The 7,541-nt window shown below is 51.4% G+C and overlaps 1 long non-coding RNA gene across 2 annotated transcripts; it reads left to right on the top strand.

Annotated features, from left to right (window-relative positions):
• The first annotated feature begins 1,085 nt into the window (after positions 1-1,085).
• LOC110473851 (uncharacterized) lies at positions 1,086-7,239 on the top strand. Of its 2 annotated transcripts, none has more exons than XR_002465978.2 (3): positions 1,086-1,138; positions 4,311-4,464; positions 6,260-7,239. It is a non-coding gene; the product is annotated as an uncharacterized LOC110473851 (long non-coding RNA). The 2 variants fall into 2 exon arrangements; XR_002465979.2 differs by lacking the exon at positions 1,086-1,138 and adding an exon at positions 2,410-2,748.
• The last annotated feature ends 302 nt before the right edge of the window (positions 7,240-7,541 follow it).

A 7,541-nucleotide genomic window follows, 5' to 3' on the forward strand; every position in this document is an offset into this window, starting at 1 on the left:
CCGCTCCCCCTTTTAACTCCGCGCCCCACAGCGAGCCCAGCGCTGATTGGTCCGCGCCGCGCAGGCCCCGCCCCGCCCCGCCCCGGGACAGAGCGGCGGGACCCAGCCGGGGACCCCAGCCCTGGCTCCTCCTCATCCCGGGCACCCCATCTCGGTACCACCATCCTGGGCACCCCCCCCATCCCAGTACCACCCCATCCCGGGCACCCCATCCCGGCACCCCCATCCTGGCACCCCCCATCCCGGCACCCCCATCCCGGTACCACCATCCCGGGCACTCCCATCCTGGCACTCCCCATCCTGGGCACCGCCTGCTACACACACCCCACCCCACGCACTCTCTCCCTGGGCACTCATGAGTGTGCTCTCATGTGCAGGACTCTGGATGCAGGTGTGTGTGCAGCTGTGCATAGGTGCCTGCACACTCACCTTGAGCACACGTATACACACGTGTGTGAGTGTATGGCCATGTGCCATGTGTGCCCAACCATGTGTGTGTCCCGCACAGGCTGTAGCCATATCCCTGCTCAAGTGTTCACTGTGTGCAGTCAGGAACAGAGCATTGTCCTGTCCAGCCTCTGCAGAAGCTGCCCACAGCCCAGGATCACACCTGTTTGAGAGTTGAGGATTGTTGAGGATGGAGCCACCACAGCCCCCCAGGGCAACTCCTGCTGTGACCTGTACTAAGGCCTGACCCTCACAGTACAAAGGTGTTGATATTCAAAGGAACCTCCCATACCCCAGTTTGTGCTTATTGCATTTTGTTCCAGTACTGGGCATCACTGGGAAGAGATGAACTCTTGTCTCTTTGCACCCTCCTTGCCTGTGTATTAGCAGGATTCTGCAAAATTCCTCTGCTCCAGCCTCAGCAGACCCCGCTCCTGCAGCCACCCCACACAGTACAGGTAGTCCAGTCACTCCACCACCATCACAGCACTTTGCTGAACTCACCCCAGCATATCTGATTATCCCAGGTAATCCCAGCTGGAGCTGCATGGCCTCCCCATTGGTGCTCCCTGCCCAGCTTTGCCTGGTGCCATGAGGACACATCCCTGGCTTCTGCTTAGCTGGTGCCCAGCAGGATACCAAGGTCCATCCCTGCAGAGCTGCTTTCCAGCTGGTGGCACAACTTACGCTGGTACAATATCCCCCTGGGAATCAGGATCTCTCTACCCTGGAAATACCTTGGGAGGGTAGCTGGGCTGTGGGGCAGAGCTTCACGTGTCCCAGAGCCCCACTGGCCCAGGGAAGTGTTGTTCAGGGTGGCCTGTGTGTCTGGGAATCCTGCTGCATCCCAAAAGGATGCTGGCCCTGCTCTGGAGAATTGGCCCACTGAAGTCCAAATGCACCTCTCTACCTGAAGCGGGGAGGGAGGGAGGGAGGGAGGTAGGGAGGGAGGGAGGGAGGTTCCTCTGGTATGTTTTTTTCTTCCAGGGCTAGTCTGGAGTCATGTCTGTCCAGGCTGATGCTCTGCCCTGCTGGGGTTCGGGGAGAAGGTCTGTGGATCCCCATGTGCCCTAACCCTAACTGGGAGACACTGGGGCCTGATGGATGGGGCTTGGCAGTGTGGGCTTACCTTATCAGGATTTCCCTGACAGCAATGCACTCCAGACAGGGCAGAGTTCATCCTGTGGCTGTGATAGGTCTGCCATGCGCCACCCATGACATCACCCCATGTGTCACAAAGGTTTCCTGTATCCTGGGAGCTGTGTTCATGAAGCTGGATGAGGGCTGGCAGGACTGGCATGCCAAGGCTGTGGAAGGGCTCTGCGCAGGGATACCCCAGATGTGGGAGAACCAGCCTTCCACCCATAGGGATCCAGAGAGCCCTCCTGAACACTGTGCTGTGCTCATGTCCCAGTGCCCCTAGGACCGCCTAATGCGTGCTTTGTGCCCCATCATGTCCAGCACCCTGGGGCTGCCCTGTGCCTGGGCTGTGTTGGCAGCCCTGTGGGGCCCCACAGGGAGGGATTCCTGGGGCAGCACAGGACAGCCTTGGCTGACAAGTGGATGACTGCTTGAGAGACAGAAAACTCAGTTTAGGTTTGTCTGGAAGATAACAGGGGATAAGGAGGGATGCCTAATGCTCTGGCCTTCACCACCCAAGCAGCCAGTGGGTTACAGGGCTGGCCCTGCAGCAGATCTCCCCACTGTGTAATCATGCAGCTGCTGCCAGCTGCTGGCACAAGGTTGGTGTCTGGCTGGACAGTGAGGATGTGGGGCTGAACCCCGGACTACCCAACCCAACAGGCAGCACTGCCAACCCTGCACCCAGCTCCACTGACGTGGCTCAAGGCTGTAGACAAGGCCAGTGTGCGGCTGAGCTCCCAAGGACACAGGGCTGACCCTGAGTGGGGGAGCACTGAGCTCTGCTGAAGATGCCAGTACTCGTGGTCCATGCAGTGAGGGTGGAGAGTAGTCCCAGCCTGGGTCAGCAGGAGGGCAGATATGGGCTGGTGAAGCAATTCTTTCACCCCTTCTTCTGCACACCGTGCTCCATTTGGGACTCCCCAGTACAAGAAAGATCCCATACTGGAGTGAGGCTGGTAAAGGCTGCTGAACTGGTCAGGACTAGAGCTAGGCTTACTTGGGCTGAAGAAGAGCAGAAATCAGACTTTATCTGCCCTGAACTCTGAGTCATGGCAGGACTCATTTCTTCTCCTTTTGCACTCTCCAGGCCAGCATGGGCATTGGGGTGATGCCTCCTATGGAGACATCTTGCAGGCAGCTGCTGGATGACCAGACTGTGTAAGTGGCTGTCAGATCTGGGACCTTATCCATGTCTCAGTATCCCCATGTCCAGCCTTGCCTTTTGTGCCAGCCAGCAGCACTGGCATATTGTATGTGCGTCACACATGGTGCTCGCCTGCTCGTGTCACCTGGGGACGGGCACCCTTGGAGGAGACACACAGCTCTGCCTCCTGGAAAAGGAATTGCTGCAGCAGAGATAAGCTTCTCTGCTTTTTACTGATCTAAGCTGGAACTTAGAGCTTTGTGAAAGGAAGCAATAGAGCATCCAGGGCATCCATGGCTCTGAACATGAAAGGCAGAACAGGGAAAAAACTTCACAAGAGAAGATGTCTTGTGAAGGTTGGAAGACACAATTCAAGCTGTAATGAGAAAAGGAATGGTGCAGTAATTTCACACCTCAGTTGATTATCAGTTCAAGTACTTTGCAGACCCAGGGAGACCCTTGAGGGCTCCTTTGGACTCTGGCATGTCCACAAGTCCACAAGGACCCATAAGTCCCTCCACCCCATGTTGGTTGGTGGGCACTCCCCAGGCCAGCAGCCAACACAGCCACCACCTGTCTGCATAGGAGAGCCTGGGTCAAGCTGTGGCCCCATGTGACATCTTTGTCCCATCTGGATCCCATCCTTTGGCACCAAGACCCCACACCAGTGCCACCCTATCACACTTGCATGACTTGGGACTGTCATCACACAGCAGCCAGAAGTGCCCCAGCCTGCTGCATCAGGCTACTCAGGCTTTCCATCAGCCTGATAGAGATGTGGGCACTGGGATGTGGTGGGAGACCGTCTCTTTTTGCTGATTTTGTGACATTTGCCTGCTTCCTGGCTACCCTGTGGTGGGCTTAACTCACCTGCACCTTGCAGTCCTGGCTCTAGGGAGAGCACTGGTTCAGGCTGGGGTGGCACTTGTGCCCATGGATGCACATGCCACCCTGGGCAAAGACAGCCCATGTGCCTGGCCCTAGGCTCAGGGAAGGCTGTGCTGGTTGTCATCATGTAGCATCTGCCCAGAGGTCTTCAAGAAAAGAGCCATCCCTCTAGGATATATTGTGTAATTTTATAGGGGGAAGAGACTCTTGCCAGATTCTCATTCCAGAAGCAGAGCTGGCTTCATCAGCTATTTTCAGTGTGAGGCTGGGCTGTAGGGACAATGGAGGTCGTCAGGCTCTGCACATCTGCAGGTCCTGCAGCTCAAAGGAGGCATCTCCTGCTCTGGGTCTTCAGCCACAGCTGCAGCCTCCTCAAGGTCTTTTCCAAGAGTCATAGAGCACCCTGAAGGCCCTGGGCAGCCTTGTTTGGGTGACCCTGCTTGAGCCAGGGACTAGAGAACCTCCACCCTCAGCAAGGAGGTTCCAGCAGTATTTGCCTTGCTTCCAGCAGTAAATAACCAGCCTTGCCTACAGGAAAATACAGAAAGCCCCAAGACTTAAGGTACACAAAGAAAACCACCCCCAATCCACTACAAGGTATAGATGTTCCTTGTAAGAGGATGGTACTTTCCTCCTACTGATAATAGGAAGAAATTCTTACAATTTTCTGTTTTCCCTTCATCCCTAGGCATTTCCTCATGCCACTGTGATCTTGGGACCACCTGGTTTTACTGCCCTGGTGAACACATCCCTATAAATTATGGAAACTACCCAGGAGGAAGCAACTCTGCAAGGAGTAGTACCTGACTGGTGCATATCACTGTACTCCAGGTGAAGGTCAGGTAAGTGATGAATCAGCAGGAGCTGGGTTTACCAAGACCAGGAGGAGCAGCTTAGAGTAGGGACCCCCTTCACAGCATGCATGGGGGCTTGGCAGGAGCTGTGGGCTGGCATGCTGGGGAGAAAAAAGTTCATGGGGTTGAGGCATTTCTGGAAAGCACAGTTGCTTTTCTTTCAATGCCCAAGGAAAACTGGGCTGGAATTATCATCTCTTTGGAAATGAGATGAAAGGACCAAAGCAGCTTGACAAGAGAAAAAATTCCCACATGCTTCAGATTTCCTTCCCATTGTGTGCAACAGATGTGACAAATGATGGGAAGGTTTGGGTGCCTACAACAGGAGGTGTGTATAGCACTGGGTGAATAATTTACTGCAAAGTCAGGCGAACAAGCCACAGCACGTGTGTGCTTGTTACTCCCAGGTGGCAGAGCAGGGCCCTGCATGCAACCAGCTCCACCCCAAGCACCCCATGGGGACTGGCAGGGCTGCAGCCTGTGCATCCTAGCCTGCAACATCCACACCACGTCCACATCATTGTATGGCTCAGCAAAGGGGTATGAATGCAGGACAAGCTTAAAAACTTGAGGATTCCTCCTTGAACTCTACATATCTCCCAGTAAAGCTAGTTTCCCTGGTTTTGGTAAAGGAAGCAGCCAATTTCAGATGGCCTTGGGCCCCAGAGAATCTCTCCTTCCCACTGGAGCTGAGTCTGGTGCAACTGAGTCTGGGCTTCTCCTGGCTCAGTCCAATGAAATTGCTGTCCTGGCTCTAATTTGTAGTCCAGCCTAGACACAAGGCAGGAATCCCAGCAATTTTTATGGAGGGCAAGCATCAGGAACAGTCACACCACAGAACCTCTGCAGATGTTGGCCAGCAGCAGGATGAGGCCAGCTGTGTCCCAGGCTGTTAAAAGTTGCCAGCAGTAACAAAGAAGGGCAGTTACACAGAGCAGCAATTCATGGAGTGAGTCCTAGAGACACGGCACGCTGCTGACACAAGGGATTCTGCAAAGGAGACTGGGAGCTTCCTTGTCCTCTGGCCAAAGATGGTAGCCTTGGCCTGTTCTGCTGTTGTCACGACCCACTGGTCAGAGGAATGATGTTCAGCATAAATCCTCACCAGGCTGAACAAAGCCACTGGACACATGTCAGGAACTCCTATGTTTCATTGTACAGTCACTGTAACTCTGGCAACCAGCCCACTGCTTAGACTCAAAAGATGTTGGCCAACAAGCCTGTAAATTCTTATAATACACTTCCACAAGGTCTAACAAGCTGTCTAACAAGCCACAACACATTTCCATAAACTTACCACTTGCACAACGAAGTTCAGCACAGAGTAATGGGGTGGAATATGGTGTGTTTGGCCCAGGAGAGGAATAAACACAGGAGAGGGAGAAAGGGAACAAAGATTATAATCAGTATGTAGATCCCATCTTGGTCTTGCTGCATGGATGGTCCAGAGCTGGGGTTGTGAGACAAAGAAAATGAAAAAAAAAGGAGGGAAAAGACACTGAGTGGGTCCAATCCACTTTATTTTCTAGTTAACCTGGTACAAGCCTTTTTTGTAAACTTAACTCTTTGTGCTGTTTTGTTCATGCATGCACAGCCAGTCGTTTCAGCCCTCCTGCAGGAAGTGTGTTGGAGGAGGGAATGGAGCATGAAACTCAGGGGGGAGCAGGAAATTGGCTAAGAATGCACTGCCCACCCTCCATGGGACTCTCTCCTACAATCACATCTTTCCAGTTGTAAATCAGAATGATTGAGACAAAACTTGCCTATGCGTGGTCCATTACAGCCATCAGGAATGGTGACTGCAGAAGCCCGAAAGTTTTGTGAGCAGCAGGAGCCCCAGGAAACCCAGCAGGCAGGGGAGTGGATCTGGCCTAGAAAGCTACCAAGTTGTGAAATACAAAGTTGTGTTTCATGTCAGGTAAATAAAGGTAACCTGTGTAATTTTAATTGTGAAATGTGTGGAACACGGCCATGGGACAGTTATAAAGATGAGTTCTAATAAACAACCGAGGAAAGTGTGGAAGAAGACTTTTGGACCAATGTTTTGTTTGCAATTAATGATTATAAGTCTTAGCTGTTTTGTAGTAAGAGTATTTGAATTATAACTTTAGAATGTTGCCTTTTGATAAGAACTTTTTTCTTGTAATGAAGTCTTAAGCTGTTTTGTAATAAGAGTATTTGAATTATAACTTTAGAATGTTGCTTTGTATTAAGGATTTTAAACTGTAGCTTTAGAATGCATAAAGGATTTAAACAAAAGAGGGAAATTAACCTATTCCCAAGCTCCTAGCAAAACAGTGAAAATATCCTGGAAAAGGAAGATGGACATCAACGTCGCTGATTAGTGATTTTGAAAAGGGAAGCTGGACATCACTATCCCAGAATAATGGTCCTAGAAGCTGGACCCCACATCAGGAAGATGGACCCCACTATCTGGGACACACATCATGGAATATACATCCTAGGATGCTGAAAACTAGAATAGATCACAATATAGTATAGAAATTGGAAATGAACCAATCTATGATCTATCACCATCATAGATTTATGATCCTGAAGTATAGAATTGTGACATCAAAAATTTGAAATAGAAACTGCTGAGAAAAGCTTATGAATATGCATGAACATGATCAACATGATCAATAAATACCAGCCAGCCCAGCAATCAGTGTGCAGTTGGAGGGGAAAACTCCCACCACTGTACCCAGCACTGTCTTTGCTCATATGTCACCATATTAATAAATAAATTGAATTGCTGCTTGATCTATTGGCTGAGTCAAGCTTCTCATTTCTAACAAATTAGCAAATCCAGCTGCTCTTCCAGAAATCTCCCCCTGGAGCATCCCTGAAGAAAGGGCAGCTCTGGCCAGGAGGCTGCATATTTTTATTCTGGATACTCATAGCACCTACAACTTTGCTTTAAATCATCCTTGTGTCCTTGTCAGTCAATTTGGAACACCAGAACAGCTTCACAGGCTCTCAAGTGTCAGGATTGCCTCTACCATGTGGCCACACCACATGCACAGTTACCTCATGACGCGTTCCTGAGGCTGATAGTCACCTTT

The sequence above is a fragment of the Lonchura striata genome, chromosome 18 (assembly GCF_046129695.1).
Source record: "Lonchura striata isolate bLonStr1 chromosome 18, bLonStr1.mat, whole genome shotgun sequence".
NCBI lineage: Eukaryota > Metazoa > Chordata > Aves > Passeriformes > Estrildidae > Lonchura > Lonchura striata.